The sequence below is a fragment of the Equus caballus genome, chromosome 5 (genome assembly GCF_041296265.1).
Source record: "Equus caballus isolate H_3958 breed thoroughbred chromosome 5, TB-T2T, whole genome shotgun sequence".
Taxonomy (NCBI): Eukaryota; Metazoa; Chordata; class Mammalia; order Perissodactyla; family Equidae; genus Equus; species Equus caballus.
The window spans coordinates 63,692,388-63,713,732 of NC_091688.1; the positions used below are offsets into that span (position 1 = coordinate 63,692,388).

Here is a 21,345-nt window from a genome sequence, read left to right on the forward strand (position 1 = left end):
CCAGATTTCCCTTCCAGAAAAGTTCCAAATTATACTCAGCAGGAGGAGAGAGTGTTGCCTGCAACCCTGTCAGTGGGGAGTTAATTACTGTAAAAGTGAGTGGATAGATCTGAGAGATTTCCAAAGGGAGAATAGACGAGATTTGATGGCTGCTCTGTTGTGGGGTTTCAATCAAGAGCAGGAGGGGCCGATGGTACTGAGGTGCTTGGCTTGGGTGTGTGTAAAGATGGGGAAGCCTTTAGGGGAGAAAGGGGAAAAAGAAAGAGGACTGGGATCTGGAAAATAGAAATTTGTTTTGGAAATACTGCATATTTAAAAGAAACAAACAAAAAACCACATATGACCCAGAAGATAAATAAAGAAAAACATTTCCCCCAAAGAAAACACGCAAATAGTTAAAGAGTAACAAAGTATCAATCTCATCATTCCGTTAACTAAGATTCATTTAATTGAAGATAATAGAAATTTAAATTTTACAAGTGTAGTTAACAGGGAGAATTTAGAGAAGATTCACAAAAGACTAGAAGAGCAGAGATACGCTGGGCCCAGATCCTCACGCTGACGAGATTCACCCTGTCTCTAGTCTTTGTTTTTCTTCACAGGTCAACCTTATTCTCTCTCAGATTGCCATGGTCCACGTGGCAGGAAGCATGGCTTTCAGGAGTGCCTATGGCTCACCTCTCACAGTTTCGCCTCCAGAGAGCTACTAAGACCTGGTCTCTCTGGTCTCAAGGTCAAAAATCTCAAGGAAGGGCTCTTATTCACCCAATGTGGTCCATCAAGCAAAGCTGAGGATGAGCTATTCTGACTGGCCACCTTAGGTCAAGTACTCTTCCTTGGGCTAATAAACAGTGTCTGGGGCAGGATTTAGAAGAGAATGGAGCACGCATGTGAACCACGTGGTTAGTCAGGAAAGAACATCTCGAGGAGGAAAGGGGATGCTCTTCTGGGCGTGTGAAACAATGGATATTCACTGGATTCCCAGCGTAACCATGTAATTTCCTTTCCATACAAATAATGCCCCCAAATTCCCTCTCTTGCCACAGTGCAACCGTCCCCTTCCCGGTGGGATGGACCTCAAAGCCGTCCAGCTACTGTGTCCTGCTCCAAGTCCGGAATCTACTGGATGGAAAATTTCTTTTTCCTCTGGTTGTTTTTAGGATCTTCTTGTTTATTCTTGATGTTCTGCAGATTTAGAACAGCGTGTATAGGCACGGGTTTCTTATTTATTCTACTCAGCATTCAGTGGGCACTTTTCTGTCTGAGGATTCAGGAGAATTGTTCACTGTCATCTCTTCAGGCTCCGCTGTTGGCTCTGATCCTTTATTTGGAATCTCCTCTTGGATGGAGCCTCTCAAACTCTTTTCCATGTCTCGTAATTACCCTCTCATAATTTTCCATTTTTATCTCCTGTGCTGAGTTCTGGGTGAACTCCTCAGCTCCATCTTTCAAAGCACTAATTATTTATTCAACTATGTTTGGGGCAGAGCTTCCCTCATCTGTTCAGTTTTTATTTCCAGTACTGGATTTTTTCATTTCCAGGGTTTCTAATTGTTCTTCTTCCATATCCACTTACTCTTGTTCATTTCTTCCCTCGTCTTTTGAGGATTCTAAACGTGCTTATTTTTACAATCATTTTCATCTTGCTCTACTATTTTCTTTTCATCTGGAGGAAGTTTATCTCCACTGATTGCTTTTGTTGGCGGCCTTTCTTCACATTAGTTTTCCTGTTTCTTTTCTATTTCCGATCCACAGAGATGTTTATTTTTCTTCTGAAATGTGGCTGTCTTCCTTTATTTTCCTCTCTTTCTTATGTCTCACTTTCACTGGAGAGGCAGTGTGGATTGATGGTTAAGAACTCAGGTGTGGGCACTCACTGCCTGTGTGCAGATCTTGGCTCCCTGACTTAATAGCTTCGTGACCTCAGGCAGGTGTCTTCATCCCTCTGAGCCTCAGTTTCCCCATCTGTGAACTGAGGGATAATAATAGCACCTACCTAATAGGACTGTTGGGAGGATTGAGTGACGGATGCACATAAAGCAGTTAAGCAGTGCCTAGAACACACCAAGTGTTTCATACATGCTAGATATTGTTTCTACATATTTGGAGAAAAGGAGTGAGTTTGGGTGTGGATAGGAGTGGTGCTTGAAGCGTTAGCTTTGAGGGCTATTTGACAGCAAGTCCGAGTTCAGGATTCTTGAGTGTGTCTATTCCTCTTGGTCAAGTCTTCTCGTGGCTCCCCATGATCTTGCCCTCGTTGGCTATGTGATTACTATAACCACCAACACACCTCATGTATGATGCTGGTGGAAAACAGGGTAACCGTCATAAATGCTACCGTTTAAAATGAGTGAAAAGGAGGCGATATGCAGTGGTCACTGGTCCAGCGTTTAAACCACATCCAGCTGGACAGGGATGGTGAGGTCAGAGCTGTGGCTGTTGAATATCCCTGCCTCTTGGCAAAGAATGAGTTCTCTGCTCGCAGGCTGACTCTCCAGGCTCTGCCTGTTGGGAACATTTCCCTTGCCCACGTCCATAAGACCCCTCGCAAGCAGGGTGGTGGAGAGGATCCCCACACTCGGGGCTGGACTGCCTCACGAACCATTTCCTGATGGTCTAGACACCTGGGAATTGCCTCATGATAGAGTTTCCCGAACTTGCTGGATGATAGAAATATCCTGGGGAATTCAGTGAAAATACAGATTTTCAATCACACACCACATCCACTGACTCTCCAAGGGGAGGTGCTTGGGAATCTCTATTTTTAACAATCGTCTCAGGTGATTCTTATCATTAAGAATGTTTGAAAACTAACTCCTTTAGTGGTTGGAGTAATCACACACCTCAGTTTGGCAGACTTGGGCTTTATTAACTCTTCAACTCTGAAATCTTAATCAGCTGATAGTGAGTTTCATTTTGGGGGTCTCTTTTGGCCAGTAACCAACCCCAGAAAGCTGTAAGGCATGAGGGCATATTGGACGCCACCCACGTGGCTCCAGCTTCTCAGGGCAGCTCCGGAGGCTCTGCCCTTCCTCCAGGGCTCAGCGGGAAATGTGAGGAGGGAAGGCACGGCTGGCTGCTCTGCCCTCAATGTTGTCCCTGCTCAGGGACTTTTGCATCACGCTGGGCTGCGGTGGGGGAGGCTGGCAATTCCTCATCAGTCAGGGAGTGCACATCATGAGGCGCTTGGCTGGTTGTGGTCCTTCCCAGGTATCACCACTCCAGTTTCCAGGATTCTACAGCTTCTGAATCAGAGCAGAACCTTTAGCATAGGGCAGAGCATTAGGCTTTTGCTGTTGAGCAAAGGGCGCGACTCTGTGACCTTGGCCCTTTGGGACTGCTGGCTACCAACAGAAAGACCTCTCCTAAAGCTGTACCTGTCTGTCCAGAGGCTCCCTAAATGCTTGCTTCTTCCAGGTCCTCTCTTCCTCTCTTTTACGGCACCCTACCACAGGCTGAGAGCAATCACTGACTCATTCTATTATCCTGGTATTTTCATACCAAAGTATAAGTCTGAATGGCACGTGGCTGGAGTCCCAAGAGCCGCTGGAAGATAGTCTAGCCAACTGCCTTGATAACATAAAAATAAGGAATGCAATTTTCCCAGCCTAGGGTCTACAGATACTCATGGCACCCCCCTCTCCCCAACCAGCCTTGATTCAGCCATTTGGGGCTCACCAATTTCCACTCCCCAGTCAGGTTCCAATTTCTGTATTACGATTCTTTTAGTAGTAAGTGACAGGAACACAACTCAAACTCCTTTTTGCAAAAAAGACATTTGTTGGAAGTGTCACACAGCCTGAAGAAGAGCAGGGATGCGGCTGACCTCAGTGACCAAAACCACTGAGACTTTCTCCCTGTCCCTCTTGCTTGCTTTCCTCTGCCTGTCAGCATCATTCTCTCCAGCAGGTTTTGTGCAGATGGCAGAAACATGCCCCTGGCAGTCGGCGTGACTCACCTCTCCCTCTGCACTAACACAGAAGGATGGAGTTTGTTTCTCTAATCCTAAAATTTTAAACTACAAAGAAAGGTTCTGAACGGCTTAGCCTCCCCCAGGTGTCCAGCTGGATTTTGGACCACATATTTAGAAGGAAGAGAGGGAGCATTTCCCAGAAGAGTCTTTTCTGGTTAGACAGAACAGTAGATGTGCTCTCCCCCCAAAATCAGAGAAATACAAATTAAAATAGCAATTAAGTACCACTGGAATGAAATGAAATGTAGATACCCAATGCAGTTTTCTATTGCCGCAGTAACAAATTACCACAAATTTAGTGGCTTAAAACAACCCAGATGTATTCTCTTACAGTTCTGTAGTCAGAAGTCCCACACAGTCTCACTGGCTGGGATCAGGGTGTTGGCAAGGCTGTGCTCCTTCTAGAGGCTCTCGGGGAGAATCCATTTCCTTGCCTTTTCCAGCTTCTAGACATCTCCCACATTCCTTGGCTCGTAGCCCCTTCCTCATTCAAAACCAGCAACACGGGGCTGAGTCGTTCTCACCCAGCTGTCTTTCTGGTTCTCTTCTGCCTCTCTCTCCCACTTTTAAGGACCCTTGTGATTACATTGGGCTTATCCAGATAATCCAGGATAATCTCCTCATCTTAAGATCAGCCTGTTAGCAACCTTAATACCCCTTTACCAAGTAAGGGAACCTATTTGTAGGTCCCAGGCTTTAGAGGAGGACATCTGGGGGGGACATTATTCTGATTATCACAGCTGGTGAGAGTGCAGTGCGTAGATCCTCTCAAATTCTTCTGGTAAAAGTGTAAATTTGCAGGAAATTTCTGAAAAGTAGGTTGATAGTTTGATAAAATAGGCATTAAGATGTTTATATTTGTTCATCTAATAATTCTAATAATCTGTTCTAAAGAAATAATGCTAAATATGTGTGGCAGGTGGAATTTGTACACTAAAATATTCATCACGACTTTACTTAAACCATCAAAATGTCCAACCCTAATGTCCAGTGGTGGCAAGGCTGAGTAAGCCATAGGATATCCAAATAGGGAAATTATGCTGGTAGTCTAACGTTTTGTTTCTGAGAAACTTTTAATAAAATGAAAGTATGTGTATGCCCTAATGTTCCGCTCAGTTTTGCTGTGAACCTAAAACTGCTCTAAAAACAGTAAAGTCTATTAATTGAAAAGAAAAGAGGAGAATACAAAACAATCATAGATACAGTATGATTTTAAAAAATAGACGTACAAAAAGGCTTGGAAAGAAAAAATGTTAACAGTGGTTAACTTATGGCTGGTGGGATTATTCACAGGTCATTTTTTCTTTATATCTACCTTTTAATTTATTTTTTAATTAGCCCTTCCATGCACAGAACTGGGTTAATCATAATCCTTGTTTCATGACACACTCATCATTATTTTAGGCATAGACACGTCTGTTTATTTATTTGGTTAGTTTGGTAGTTATTTTGATAATGGAATAAGTACCCACAAACCTAACACTCAAAACAAAAGCACTCCTAACCATGCCCCCTCCCTATTCAAGAAAATCATGATCCCGAATCCCACGTTTGTCTTTTCTTTGCTTTCCTGCTTATATAGTTTTACTGCATCTGTTGTGGGATCGCTACCTCCTCGAAAAGTCCTCTTCTTTCATTTATTTCCAGGAGGTCTTGCAAGGGGGAAGCATTTTCATTCTTAGACCAAAGAAACTCTTCTACACTCAAGCAGGGGTGTTGATATAAGAATAACTGATGAAATGCCATTTTAACTATTTATCCTTCGAATCGTCTATGGTCATTCCCATAACACTCACACTCAGTTCAGAAGTTGCAATTCAACACCGGGATGTGTGGTGGTCAAATCCCACACTCTTGGTGAAGGGAGGTTTTGAGGAGCCCTTGAGTTTCATGTGGGATTCAGGCCTTCCTTGTGGGGGAGACCCACTTTCCCTGGTCTCATTCTCTGGCTGTCTCAAGATGGTGCCAGGTCATTCCTGCCCAATGGGACACAGTTGACCTACCTGGAATCCAGATGGATAAGTTGAAGGCCTGTGGCCCAAGCTTTCTCAAGCCAAATTAATTTGAGGGCTCCCAGGCTGACTTCCGTGCTCAGGGATTTCATTTTTATCTCAACTACTTGGTAACTATTTCACCAGGAGACCTCTTATGAGTATCAGCTATATGTCTTCAGACCAAAGGTCTTAACCGAGGACCCATTTCAGAATCACCTGAGAATGCTTTAAAAAAGTACAGATGCATAAATCAACCCCATTCCAACAGGTGCTGTAAGTCTCGTGTCAGGAAGTTTAAAGTATTCCCTGGAGACTAGATGGGCACTCTCGGTTAAGAACCACAGTGTCAGAAAATGTCTGGCCAAGGTTCATGCCTGCCTTGGCCTTCACCAAACTCTTCAATGCAATTCCACTTCCCCAGGAGCCTGTCTTTTAGCCCTATGTTTCAAGAGACAGATGTCCCTCTTTTTTTTCTTATGCCTCCCAACAAATTGACATTCACCTTCTGACTATCAGGAAAGGGGCCAACTGTCCTTGAGAGATGCTTGCGTTGGCAGTTTTTCATATTTTGGCCACTGTGATTTCCTGCAGACGTGTTAGATCTCTCTCTTTCTCTGTTTTTCTCTCTCTCTGCCCCTCCCCATCTCTCATTTCAGATTACCCTGCAGATCAGCTTTGTTCTTTTCTCCATGGAATAGGCACCTGCAGACTTCCATCCTGCACTTCTGAGACCCAAGAGGCAAAAGGATTTCTCTCTCCAGGACTAGTTTGAAAAATCTTGCAGAAAGACCATGTTTGAGAGAAAATTCAAATGATGGCTAAGAGCATGGAGTCTAGAGCCAAAGTTTAAATCCTGGCTGTATAAAACAGACAAATTATTTAATTTCCTTTGTCTCAGTTTCCCCATCTGTAAAATGAAGAGGAGAACTGTACCTACTCCAGTGGGTTGTTGGGAGGTTTCCATGAGCTAACGATGCACTCAAAACAGTTCCCAGTACATGGTAAGTATTTTATAAGTAGGTGACCACATGTCCTGCTGATGACTCAAGAATGTTTAATTTGCTTCATGAACTCAACTCTCTTAAAGTAGAAGAAATAAGGTGAGCTCTTTTGTTGGACCTAATTCTAAAACATGTGTCAATATTGGGTTATGATGTAGAAGTGACTGGACTTTGGGAGAAAGAATTCACTTCATCATGGAGCCCTTTATGGTACAAAAGGGACCTGTGCTCATTGCACATATTTAGTCATGTTCACTTCACTTAAGGAAAGCAGATTTCAACAAGTTGGGAAATTTGCATGAGTCAGAAATTTTAAAGAGATTATGGCTAAAGAGGGACAGAAATCTCCAAGGAATAAAATTCTCGTTATACAATCGTGGATTAACCAAGGAAGCATGCTTGGACATGCCTCTTCCTCCTTTGCCATGTTTCATCCCCTTCCAAGTACTGCCCGTTTTATATCCCAAATTTGTCTCGGCCTTTCTTCCCATTCCCACATCACCCCCTCTTGTTCAGGCTGCCTTAAGTATTCAGCTGGGCTATAGCATCAGCTTCCCAACTGGCCACCTCCTATCAGCTCTGGCCCCTTCCAGAGTTCCAGTGCGTTCTTCACTCTCTACACTGTAATGAGAGTGGTTGTTTTGAAATACAAATCTGATTGTATTCCTGCTGTCCCTGTTCTACCCCTACACCCCTGAAAGCACTCAATGGCCTCCCTGTTCTTTCAGGATCAAGAAAAACAGCCTTAACAGCCTACCAGGTGCTGCAGAGTCTTTCATGGCTCAATAACTCATTTCTTTTTTAGTGCTGAGGAAGATTTCGTTGTCTGGATGGACCACATCTTAATGTATCCACTCACCTACTGAAGGACATCGTGGTTGCTTTCAAGTTTTAGCAATTATGAATAAACATTTTTTGTGTGGACATAATCTTCAACTTATCTGGGCAAATACCAAGAAGTGTGGTTGCTGGATCCTATGGTAAGAGTATACTAGTTTTATAAGAACTAAACTGTCTTCCAAAGTGGTGGTACCATTTTGCATTCCCATCAGCAACGCAGGAGAGCTCCTGCTGCTCCACATCCTCATCCACGTGCGCTGCCCTCAGCGTTTTGGATTCTGACCATTCTAGTAGGTGTGTAATGGTATCTCATTGTACTTTTAGTTTGCATTTCCTAATGACTGTGATGTGGAGCATCTTTTCATATGTCATTTGCCATCTGTATATCTTCTTTAGTGAGATGTCTGTTCAAATCTTTTGCCCATTTTTTAACTGGGTTGTTTCTTTCTCCCTTTTAGACCCCAGTCAATCCTTCCTACTCATGTTTTAGATCTTAATTCAGTGATTCCTTCCTTGCATCTTTGACTAGATTAAAAAAAAAAAACATAAATTCTTAGAGCACCATGTAACTCTTCTTCACGGTTTTCATGCTTGTGATTTTATATTTACTTGTTTGATTATTTGAATAGCGTCTGTCTCCCTGAGTCTGTAAGAGCATGCACCACATCTGGTTCTGTTCTTTAGTATGTCAGTAGTGCCCAGCACTGTGCCCAACACATGGTGGGTGCTGAACAAATATTTGTGGGATCAGCAATAAACTAATAGCCTCATTGAGAAAGACGGTGGACTAGGGGGGAGGGGTCATCTAGAGAAACCACTCAGAATACGGAGTGAGCCCAGAATTTCAAAGAGCGTGTCCAACAGTGGGGGTGGGGGCAGACAGCCAAAAACAAATGCCAAAAAGCACAAACCTGTAAGACTAGTGTCAGGAATACTAATGTGTAAAAGGAGCTGAGGCTTAACCAAGTGACTGAGACCACAGAAAGACTGTTTTAGAAAATTATTTGGAGCAAGAAAAATAACAAGGAACAGCTAGGCCCTGCACTTAGTGGAAGGGCATAGTTTTTAATGCCTCCTGTTTTTCTCCCTCAAGAAAAGTAATTCTCAAACCAGAAAGTATAAAGGTAAATTCCAGAAGAATGTCAAGTTCAAGATCGGTGAAGAGGTGGGGAAGCATCTGGCCACATTATGTGAGCTTTAGTTTCAGATGAGTCTCATCAGAATTTGGAGATATGATTGCAGAGCCAACGTCCATGACTTCTGAGAAATTTGGGAAAGCAGCCAATAGCCAAGGAAATGTGAAGTTTCTCGGTTTTCAAAAAGGGAAATAATGTGCACTTGGGTAAATTTATTGACCTCTGACTTCCAAACTCGACATTGATTCATGGCACAAGTGCATACTGGATTTGTAATGGGGGCCCTAGAAAGTGGAATTTTAGATCTTTCCACCTCAATAAGCCACCATTTCAAAGTCACCAGCCAGCAAGGGGGAGGCAGCGAATCACCCTAGAGGAAGTCTTTGCTTCTAGAACAATCACACGAATGATACCCTTCAGCTGTGTAAATGTAGGCAGCTGGGTACCATTATCCTGAGTATAGGCTACAACTGGACATTTTCCCCTAATGTATAGCTTGACAACAGCTGTTCTTCTCCATATTTCTTGGTATGAATAGCAGGTTCTAGAAGCAACTGGGCAAATTTATACAAGTGTAAGGAGCCTTCTGAGAGAAACAGGATCAGGACCAATCTCTTCTCATCTGAGGCCAAATATATTAGATCTTCTCTGATGGGTTGAAATGGTCATACCTGAATAGATGACTGAGCGCTCCACCCCACGCAGCTCACCCCCACCCCTACACCCCCATACACCCCCCACCCCACCCCCATCCCCACCCAAGGGGGAAACTAACCAGGGGGGAGGGGAAGTGTGAAATGTTGACTTGACTGCCATCCGGCATAGTTTGTGGCTGGAGCACCCTCCCAGCCAAGTTGGCCCAGCTGAGAGGGTTTGGTGTAGGAGCCCACGTGGGGCATGAGTGTGTAAGCATGACACTGGGGGAGACTCACTGGGGCCTGTGTAGAGAGCTGGACTGTCGGCATTAGTGCATCAGGCACCGGGTGGGGCCTTCTCTTTTCCACAGGGATACAGAGGCAACAGCAGCAGAGACAGCGAACTGGTTCCCCGGCCAAGCCCTGCACAGACTGCATGGCCAAACGCAGGCAGCAGGGAGAGGGAGCCTTGCTTATTTGGTGTACTGGGCTGAACGGTGTCCCCCAAAAATTCACGTCCACTGGAAACCTCTGAATGCAACATTATTTGGAAATAGGGTCGTTGCAGATGTAATCAGTTAAGATGAGGTCATTCTGGATTAGGGTAGGCCCTAAATCTGATATGACTGGTGTCCTCATAAGAAGAGAGGAGGACGCAGAGAGACCCCTGGGGAAGAAGGCCATATGACCACGGAGGCAGAGGCTGTAGTGATGCGGCTGCAAGCCAAGGAATGCCAAGGATTGCCAGGAGACACAAGAGGCTGGGAGAGGGCCATGGAACAGCTTCTTCGTCAGAGCCTCCGGGAGGACCAACCCTGCCAACACCCTGATTTCAGACTTCTGGCCTCCTGAGCTGTGAGAGAATAAATTTCTGTTGTTATAAGCCACCAAGTTTGTGGTACTTTCTTATGGCAGTCCTGGAAACAAATTGACTCGGGCATGTGGGGATTCAAGAGATGAATTTGGAAAATAAGGAATGAGGTAAGTCTTATTTGAATGCCAATCTGGTAAACCAAGTTCCACCAGCTGCGGAGTATTAAACAACAGTCTTCTCTGTTTTGATAATCAAGAAAATGCAGAAATGATAACATCTTATACTATTTTGGTGGATGAACTAGAGAAGTGTGGGTTAGATGATGACACAAGTATGAGGGTTTTCAGCCAGCTCACCACTCAGTGGGACTGATGGCTGCATGCTGACCCACAGAAGAGGCAGCCCTCTGTCCTTCCGTAGCAAGCTGGATGAGACTTTGACTATGTTCTTATCAAATGTAGGATAATATGGTAGAAGACAGATCCCACGTTGAAATTAATCAGGATAGCTGGAATGATAAACCAAAAGCCCCAAGATGAAATTTTATGGGGAAAAATGTAAAGTTAATCCTTAAGATTCAAAGAGTCAATTGCAAGAATGAACTGGAGGAGACGTGGCTTGAGAACAGTTCACGGGAGATCTGCAGTTGACACTAGCTTAAAAGGAGACCGCAATATGACACGGTTTCTCAAAAAGGTAACAAAATTTTAGACCACAGTGATGCAGATCTACTCATAACAACTAATTTATTAATCAAGTTCCTTACCAATAGATTAAAATGATTTTAATATAGGTCATCAAAGTATTTACTGGGAAGACCAGAGAAGTAACAACTAACTTTGATACACAGGAGTAATGAAGTGAGTGTGTTGGTGAGGAGAGGGAGGCAGGTTCTGGGAAAACAATCAGCATATATTAAATGTGAAATGAGGAGCCTCAAGATTCCAAGCTGTTCCTTCCCATCGGTGCCCTTCCAGGCCGAGGAATCAGAGAAGCTGCAGCAGATCAGGCAGGAGCTGCGGGCGTGGCCACTGCCCCACACCAACAAGGTAAACTAGCAGATAAGCAACAAGCTGCAACAGTGCCCCAGGCCTGCAGAGTCACCAGCACTCCTTCACTCTGATTTCACGCCATTGTCTCTTGTGGTCCAAGCCAACTCTGAATTATGCAGAGAAAGAGAATTCTGGGAAATGTAGTTGCAGCGTAGCTAAATTGATACCACGCAAATCCAACATATCTGAAAGACTACTTTTTAACTTGTCATTTAGAAATAACATTAGGCTTATAAAAAGATTGCAAAAAGAATTCCTGTATACCCTTCACCCGGCTTTCCCAAATGATCTGACACACCATAGTACAATGATCAAAACCAGAAAACGAACATTGACTGATTTGTAGATCCTATTCAAATTAAGTTGGTTGTCCCAGTATCTCTCTTTTCTGTTCCAGAACCCAATCCAGGTTCCCACAGAGCAGTTAGTTGTCATGTCTCCTTAGTCTCCTTCAATGTGGGACAGTTCATCAGTCTTCTGAAAGAGTTTTTGAGAGCAAATTTGACAAACCAGAAAATGTCCAGAATAGCGAGGGTCTGGAAAGCAAGAACCGCGAGGAATCATTGCCAGAACTGGAGCTGTCAGCTTAGAGAGGAGACGTCGTAAGGGGACACATTAGTTGTCTTTAAACACTGGAAGACCCTCATGCAGAAGACAGAGTAGACTTATTCAGTGTTGCCCCAGGGGGTGGAAATAGAACTGAGGTGGAGTTCCCATTAGGAAGATTTCAGCTTGGTACTATGCAGAACCTTCTTTCAGTTAGAACTAACTAACTGTACCCTGGGCTTGGCAACACTTGACCCAGCACTGAGCTGGATCAGGGCAGACAGATAGGCCTGAGTTCAAGAAGCCACACAGAGGGAGGTCAGGGGTGGGGTGGCAGAACAGGAATAGCCATTTAGCAGCTAGCCAGGGCCCTCATGACTTAGGGATGTCAGACTCAGGGTGGAGAGCAGAGCAGACAGAGGCTTGATTGGCAGGCCCAGCAGAGAAAGTTGGCGAGACAACAGCACAAACAGAGGGTGCCTCATCTACAGGTTTGCCGCCAACTCCACTATTAACAGGCAACTTGAGGCATTGCCCACAGCCCTGCGAAGAGGCCATCTGTCCAGTCTGTCTAGTCTGTCCACTTTTACAAGCTCTCTGACCTCTCGTGAGAGGGAGGGTGTCTCTGAAGGGGCAAAAATTGTGTGGTATAGTCCCGAGTTCCGAGTCGGGAGCAGAAGCACAGGGACGCCTCTTTGGGGGTATTGAGGCACGCTGGGGACTGCAAGGGCACCAGATCCCTGACACTGACTTCAGTCTGGCAGTTCCTGCAGCTGAAGGTTTAGGCAGGGACCTTCAAAGGGCTGGTAATCATATCTCTTTGAAATGCATGTCATCGTTAAAAACAAAGCCAATTCAATGGCAGCAAGGAAAAGCAATTAGCTAATGCCTAAGTAAAGGTCTTACATTTCTATTTTTCAAAACTAATCAACAGTTGAGATTTTCTGCCAGGTTAGCTTAGCACACATTAAGTTCACAACATCCTCGTGAGAAAGTAGCCAACAACTGCATCTCGATGGAGCACTGTGAGTACTGTGGCCTCGTCCATTTCTCTGGCCACAGCTCTGTGGCTCTGTCCTGCCATTCATCCATCCAGCATCTGTCCCTCCACCCATCAAGCTAACCTTTGTTTAACTCCTACTTCAGGCTAGGTTCTGTGTTGGAAACTGGGAGCATAATAATGAAAAAAAATCATCTTTCCTGCTCTGAAGGTGCTTATGTTTTAGTGGAGGGGTGTGGAGGTAACAAAACAATGAAACTGTCACTGGGTGAAACACAGACATAGGAAGTTTAGATTCCCATTTAAAACTCATCCAACTGAGCAGTTTCCACAGATGATTCAAAGTCACCTGTTAGGAGTAAGTGAACGGTGTTCGAAGATCAACAGGTAGGCTCAGATTTTATGTGGCTCATGAGAAATTCTTGGCATTGGAATCAGACTCAATGAAATTCAATTTAATAAATATGTATTGAGCGCCAACTAAGAGGAGAGGGATGAATACCCCAAGCCCTACCCTTTTCAGACTGAAGAGCATGAGAACCTCTCTAAAGAACCGATGCTGTCCCACCTGAGGACTGCTGGTGGGAAAGGCCACCGAGAGCTGTCACCAACAGGAAGGGGACTGTGAAGAGATGACTGTCGCCTGCTGACTCAGCTGCCCTAGTGGGCGAGTGTGTGTGTAGGAGCAAAAGCGTGGAACTTTCTTGGCCAACCACAACACTGAGAGCAAAGGCGTGTTCTTCCTTGAAAAACCACCATGGCTTGTGCAGTCTGAGCTATGGACGCCACTTCACCTGTGAGCTGGGTGGGACACTCTGTGGTCAATAGTCAATGCTCATCAAAGGACCTGAGTTCCAGGCACCTCGCTGTCACTTATTGGCCACCTGAGTTGGCTGAAGTCCCCAGCCATAGACTGGGGACATTACAATTCCTTTCTTAAGAGAGTTCCTTAAAGGCTTCATGGCTACATTGAGAGGCTACGTGGGAAGGCTCTCTCACTAACTAAGGTAAGAGTGTGTCTCGGGAACCAGCTCCAGCATTGCCACACCCTTAGACGGGTCATCAAGCATCACTTCCTACTAATTTTCACTTTGATCTGGGGGGAGAGAAACTGTTGACAGAACCTTAAATCATCAATTGTTCTGCCCTATTTTGGACAGTAGCGTTCTTTGCTTTTTGACTTTTTTCTATGTAACCTTTCTAAGCCTAATTTGGCTGTAAAGGGGAGTAACACAATGTACCTCACAGGGTGATTGTAAAAATTAAATGAGGTATCAAGTGTCTACCACGAGGCAGGTCCTGGCTCAGGCATGACCTGTGAAGTCAATCCCTGCTCTCCTCCCGTCTTGCTCAATCTTCAGCTTTAGTGAGCACACACAGAGTAGTACTCAAAAACAGTTGATAACAGCCAGCGTTAATGTAGCACTTACTCTAAGCCAGACACCATTGTGTCCCCTTTTTGTATTAACTCATTTCAGTCTTCCAACAGCCCTATGAGATGTGTACAATTACTATCCCCATTTTTCAGAAAGGACATAGGAGAACAGAGAAGTTAAATCACTTGGCCAAGATCACACAGCTGGTAAATAGTAGAGCCAATGTACCAGTCCACACATTCCACTCCCAGTGCCCTGCTCCTGAGTGTGTGCTGTACTGCCTCCTTATTGGGGTGGAGACAGATTCGGTCCCAACTCAGCTTGAAAGTGGCTGAGAGTAATGAACTGTAGGTTACTTCTAATTTGTGCTAAACCTTGGCCAAATGGGGCTTAGTTCCACCTGCTTTTCTCTTCCTTTCTAGATCATCTCAAGAGTGTGTTTCAGTCTGCTTGTCTCTTAATTTGCTTATGCTGCTTACCTCAAGTCAGGAACAATTTGACCTTTTACACTTTCATCGCACCAAATGGTCACATGCTTGAGAGAGAGAGAGACAAGATTAACATAATACCATGTATCACAAACAGGTAGTAGCCTGGGTCCAGCTGAACATTAAAAATCAGGCCAAATTGGGGGGGAAAAGGAGGATCCTCTTTTGAGTAACATGTTTAGAAACAAACATTTTGCCCCTGAGAGGCATAGTGCAAAATAAGAATTTCCAGTATGAATGCAGCCTGGGAATGATGCAGACTGTGGCCCCAGATATGATCGGTACAGAAAGAGAAGTCTGATGCAGTTGATACCAAGGTGGAAGATGCAAGGAGGGAAAGACATCCAAGCAGCCAGAAAACCGGGGTCACCGTGGAAACCCATAGTGCTGGGAGATATGGCTCAGAAGCACAAGGGAAGGGAGAGCCCAGCCAAGGATGTTGGTGGGCAGGATTTTCTTGAAGGAGCTCTGCCTGGCTCTTTGCCCTGGTGTCAGTGACTGCCAGTATCCTGGTTTTCATAAAAACTGGGGTGAACTCTTCTGCATTTATGTTTTGAGCACTGATCATGCATCTGCCCGTTGGTGAGGGCCAGGATGCAAAGATGAACCAAAGGCTGCACCTGCCCTCAGGAGGTTTACCCTCTCCTAGGACAGACAGACTGGCAGGTGTGTGACGGCCATGCTGTGTAATGATGGCTTTTATGGACTTGGGGAAGAAGAGCAAAGAGGAAGTAGTTCCAGGTATAGAGAAGACGATGTGTGGGCTGCAACTTGGAGAATAACGTGGTGTTTTCCAGGTGACTGAAGTGTCATCATTCCTGGCATAGGAAACTCCATCTGCAAAGACACTGGAATCTGAGCTAGTATGGAGTATTCTGGAAACCATGCTGTGGGGTGCGATTGGAGTGGAGGGCCTGTGTGGGAACATGGTGATAGATGGGGCTGAAGGGGTGGGCAGAAGTCAGATGAGACGGGCTTGAGTGTATCCTGAAGATGCTGCTCACCACTGATGGTTTGCTAACATCCCTGAACAGGGCAGACTTTGCCTGCCTGGGTGCTGCTGTGCTCGGGGCAGTACTTTCCAGTATTTTTCTAACTACAGGTCACAACCCATTAGTGGACAATGAAGTCAGTTCAGTGTTTTAAGACTAGAATTTTTTTTAAAAAATAATGAAATAGACTAGAACAGTGCCTTTCACATGATCTGTTGTGGATGATCTTTTTTTTTTTTTTTTAATTCTAATCTATCATGGACTGATCCTTTTGTAAAATACAATAAAACAGTAAAAATGAATTACTAGAAAAAAGATCACGCTCTTAGATGGCACAGCAATGTCAAACTGTTATAAAAGTCTCTAAAAATACTTTTTGTTTTTTAGCAACTTTTTTGAGATATAGTTCACATGCCATACAATTCACTCATTTAAAGTGTACAATTCAATGGTTTTTAGTATATTCACAGAGTTGTGCAACCACCACCACAACTAATTTTAGAACACTTTCATAACTCTTGAAAGAGTCAATTTACCCATTAGCAGGTAAGCCCCTTTTCCCTCCAGACTCCCTCCCTCAGCCCTAGGAAATCACTAATCTACTTTCTATCTCTAGATTTGCCTATTCAGGATATTACAGGTATATGAAATCATACAATATGTGGTTTTTTGGTAACTGGCTTCTTTCTTTAGCACAATGTTTTCAAGGTTCATCCATGTTGTACGATGTATCAGTAGTTCATTTCTTTTTATTACCGGATGATATTCCATTGTATGGATATACCACATTTTGTTTATCCACTCGTTAGTTGATGGACATTTGGGTTGTTTCCCCCTTTTGGCTATTATGGATACTGCCGTTACGAACCTTCATGTACAAGTTTTGGGGTGGACATACGTTTTCATTCCTCTTGGGTGTATATACCTGGGAGTAGAATTGCTGGGTCATGTAACTCTTTGTTTACCCTTTTGAGGAACCACCATCCTGTTTTCCACAGCAGCTGCACCATTTTACATTCTCAGCTGCAGTGTATGAGCATTCCAATTCCCCCACGTTCTCATCAACACTTACTGTAACCATCCTAGTGGGTGTGAAGTGATATCTCATCATGGTTTGTGTTTGCATTTCATTGATAGCTACTGATGTCAAGCATCTTTCCATGTGCTAAGCACTCAGCTTCTGCACTTATCTCCTCCTTGGCGGGTGAGAAGCAGCTCACAGACCACACTTTAAGTAGCGCTGGACTGGAAACTGTGAGTGCATCACACGGGCGAGTGGTGATTCAGAAGGCTTCTGTTTCAGTTAGACACACGTGCATGTGTGCAGGACTGAGATAGAAGACGTATTGGCGTTTCTCGATGTTTGAAAACCTTCCTGACATCCATCTTCAGCTAGAGCCAAACAGGCCATCCTTGCAGAGGGACATTGTCCTTCCAAATGCACCTCCTGGCAAAGCGCCACCGTGCAAGCCCTGAGAAAGTCTGACTCGCAGCTTCAAAACATGAAGCTAATAAAAAAGGGTTTAAGTCCCAAACCAACTTAATTAATGAAATAGACCCACTGTTTTGAACTCCATGAAACATTTCAAGAAAAATGTAAACGACTATTTTCATTGTGTTTTAATGCTCTATTAATTTGATAAAAGTTTTTAAAACTTGCTGTTATTTCAAGAAAATGAGATTGCTGAAAAGAGTTGGTTTGCTCTGAGGAATACTCAAAGGCAGGTCCCGCTGGAGTCTACACTCCATGGGGGTGTAAGTACACACCGCTCACGTGTATGTGCACTCGTCTTCACGGACGTGCACACAGGCAAAAGTCTTCGATTTAACCGACAGACAATGCTGCTCATCATATTTGCCTCAGCATTATTCACAATAGATAAGCAGCGGAAGCGAACCGAATGCCCATTGAAGGATGACCGGGTGAAAAAAAAATATGATGTACACATACAATGAAATGTTATTCAGCCTTGAAAAAATAAGGAAATCCTGTCACATGCTACAACATAGATGAAACTTGAAGATATTATGCGAAGTGAAATAAGACAGTACAAAAAGACGAGTACTGCATGGTTCCACTCACAGGACTTGTCTAAAGCAGTCAATCTCATAGAGACAGAAAGTGGATGGTGGCGGCCAGGGGCTAAGGGGAAGGGGAAATGGGGCATTGTTATTCAATGGGTGCAGTGTCTCAGTTTTGCAAGACAAAACACTTCTAGAGCTCTGTTGCACAACAATGTGAAAATACTTAATATTGCTGAACTGCACACTTAAAGATTGACAGTAAATTTTATGTCGTGTATTTTTTTTTTTCACCACAACTTAAAATAGACATTGTTTTCAAAGATGCTACTGCTTGGAAGTCACACCACTTAGGCAGAACTCAGGTGCTGGATCTGACAAAACTGGATTGAAATCCCCACTCCGCCTCTTCAGAGCTGTGTGACTCAGGTGAGTGATATCCACCCTTGACTCTTGAGAGCTTTCAACAGTCAGAGAGCTAGTTTCCCGGAACGCTAGCTGGGAGTAAAGCGCCAGGCTGAAACTGAGGGAAATCCAAAGAGCTGTGCCTTCCACGTGCAGTGTGTGACCTCCAGACCCTTCCCACTGCACTCCAGTCTGCTCGTCTGTCCTCCAGTCTGCAGGAGCCAGTTTGCAGAGCTGCAAAGCAGGGCTGCCTGGAGCTCACTGTGCCATCCCAGTGAGCCCCTCTCTGGGGACAGCTCCCTGGCCACCAAAGGCTAAGTCACACTCCCTGAGAACAGGACTTTCATTTCCTTGAGAAATTCTCTGATGCTCCGAGGGATCCAGCCTTGGGTTCCTTGTGAGAATCTTTTAGCAGCTCCGCCTGGCTTCCGGCCTCCTAGGAGGCAGCCGGAGACAAGCTGTGGGATTTTAGGTGTGTTCCAGGAGAAACAGTGGGGACTTTCTGTACCCAGGAAAACTCCCCAGCCCGTCAGGGCCTCATCCGTTGGCTCAAGGCTTTGCTCCCATAAAACACACACATTCCTGAGATCATACTAATACTCTTCCAAGTAAATAACTTTACAGTTTCCTAAGAGTTTTCACATACAGAATACCCATCCAACCTGTGAGGCTGGGTTCCAGTCTCTGCTTTTGCAGATGAAAATGTTAATGAGCACTTACTGTACTGCAGCCACCCCTCCAGCCTCTTCCTCCCACGTTATCTGCCTCCATTCGGTAAGTGGCCCAGGGAGGACTCGGAGCCAGGTCTCCATGCACGGTGCTTTGCCCAGAGCACCTCAGCTGCCTTCTGAGCCATTTTTGCCTCAGTGTGAACCACCAGGCCCCTTGCAGAGAGCAGATTTTATAGGGCGAAGAGCACAGCAGGAGGGTACATAAAGGAGACAAGGCCTGCCAAACGGAGGAGTGTGCAGCCAGAGGAGACAAGATGAGGGGCCAGAGGAGTGGGGACCCCAGGACTGTGGTGGTCGGGACCCTGGGCCGCCCTGCCCTGCCCAACTTTCCTGGGCTCTCCCCACTCTCTCCTCAGACCCTACCTCCCTGATGTAATGCGCGAGGGCACTGGCCTGAAAGGCAGACAGATCTGGACTGAAGTCTCTGCTAAGCCTCAATCTCCCCATCAATACAACGGGGATAATAAGAGTACCGAGCCTCGGGAATGACAGCAAGGTGGCCATGGAGGGACAGTCCCCTGCAGGATGAGGAAATTCCAAGGCGCTTAGGACTCTGAGATAGGGGTTAGGGAGAGCGGCAGGACTTCTAAGGGCTAGTGACTTCCTCTGGGATGCCAGCAGCACCACCCACGAGCAGGAGGGTGCCGGAAACCCATCAGACTGAGCTTGTGCAGAAGGCTGCTTGGGTGGTGTGAGCCCAGCAAGCCTGCTCCCCGGCTGCCGGCTCTGGATCTCCTCTGCTCTGAGCCTGTCTGCAGGATGGGACTGGGAGACCCGCTGGGAGACGTGGACGGGTGGCCTTCCCAGCCACTGTGGCCTTTGCCCCTCCTAGGGACTGAGGCTGCACCCACAGCCCCTCACTTGGGCCGGGTTAAGTGCCAGGATGCCGATGGAGTAAACAGGAGGGAGAAAGATGAACATGAAGCTCTCAGCACGACTCCGGGCACCTGGTAAGAACTCAGTCAATGCTGCTATGGCTGGTCAGCCCTTCCCTCCATGGACTCCTGCCTCTTGTCCACTGCAAGTCCCTCTCTAGACACTCTTTTCTCACCCAGTCCTGCTCCAGCCAAACCTCCACTCTTGAAAAAAGCCACAGGGAATTACATCAGAACCAGAGAGACAGCTGGGACAGGAGAGGAGCGAGACAGCAACAGAGAGTCCCTACCGTCTCCCTCTCCTCCGGGAAGACAGGCTGACCCCTGAGGTCCAGCCTCAGGAACTAAGTCCAAATTCTGTCCTTCCTGTTTACTCCATCGGCATCCTGACACTTAACTCGACCTGAGTGAAAGGGGCTGTGGGTGCAGCCTCAGTCCCTAGGAGCGGCAAAGACCTCAGTGGCTGGGAAGGCCACCCCTCCACGTCTCCCAGCGGGTCTCCCAGTCCCATCCTGCAGACAGGCTCAGAGCAGAGGAGATCCAGAGCCGGCAGCCGGGGGGCAGACTTTCGGGGCTCACACCACCCAAGCAGCCTTCTGCACAAGCTCAGTCTGATGGGTTTCCGGCACCCTCCTGCTCGTGGGTGGTGCTGCTGGCATCCCAGAGGAAGTCACCAGCCCTTAGAAGTCCTGCCCCTCTCTCCAACCCCTATCCCAGAGTCCTAACCACCTTGGAATTTTCCCATCCTGTGGGGGACTGTCCCACCCCCACCACAGCCACCTTGCTGTCATTCTTGAGGAAATACCTTAACTGAGACCCCATCCAACTTGGGTCTCTTCAGCAAGACCACAAAGAAGGTCTCACTACAGAGGCAGCATAACACAATGGGAAGACCACGGGCTTGGCAGCCAACAGGCTTGTGTTCAATCCCCAGCCACGCTATTTGCTAAAGGTTCTTTAACCCCTTGGAACCTCAGTTTCCTCACATCTATAGTGACTATAATAACACTTACTCTATAAGGTTACTGTGGGGATTAAATAAGATGATATGTGAAGATACCTACCACACTGGTACATACAAAAGATGCTCCATAAATGTTGTTTCCTCCCACTTCTTCTGGAGGGAGCATCACAGGCCATTGCTTAGTCCATCACCCACTGCATCCTGGTCCTTTCACAGTGTTATTTGTGCCCTAGAAACGATTACAGGGAGGAGGAGATAATGTCTCAGCCCTAGAGAAATTCCCAAGCAGGTGAGGGAAATTGTAACACATCCACACGACTAGCAAACCAAGATGTTGCCGCCGACGCCTCTGCTCGTCCTGCAGTCACTGGGACAGTGAGGTACCAAGTTGGGTAATGCCAGCACCTCTGGTGCCTCTTATGATTGTAGCATGCCCTCCTAATATATTTTGTAGGAAGTAAATTCTGGCATACAGGAAAGCGGTTGACAGCAGAGCAGCTA

General features: G+C 45.7%; 2 long non-coding RNA genes across 3 annotated transcripts in view; one reads left to right on the forward strand and one right to left on the reverse strand.

The window, feature by feature from the left end:
* LOC111773563 (uncharacterized) overlaps positions 1-21,345 on the forward strand; it is a 116,520-nt gene that overhangs the window by 75,088 nt on the left and 20,087 nt on the right. Inside the window, exons 2-4 of one of the 2 annotated variants that reach the window (XR_011439302.1) lie at positions 6,624-6,968; positions 7,774-7,948; positions 18,179-18,298. This is a non-coding gene — a long non-coding RNA (uncharacterized lncRNA). The remainder of the gene's footprint in view (positions 1-6,623; positions 6,969-7,773; positions 7,949-18,178; positions 18,299-21,345) is intronic. The other variant, XR_011439303.1, reaches the window with a different exon arrangement.
* Positions 426-21,073, reverse strand: LOC138924317 (uncharacterized). The gene is made up of 2 exons (XR_011439305.1): positions 20,945-21,073; positions 426-3,245 (listed from the first exon to the last, which is right to left on the reverse strand). It is a non-coding gene; the product is annotated as an uncharacterized lncRNA (long non-coding RNA).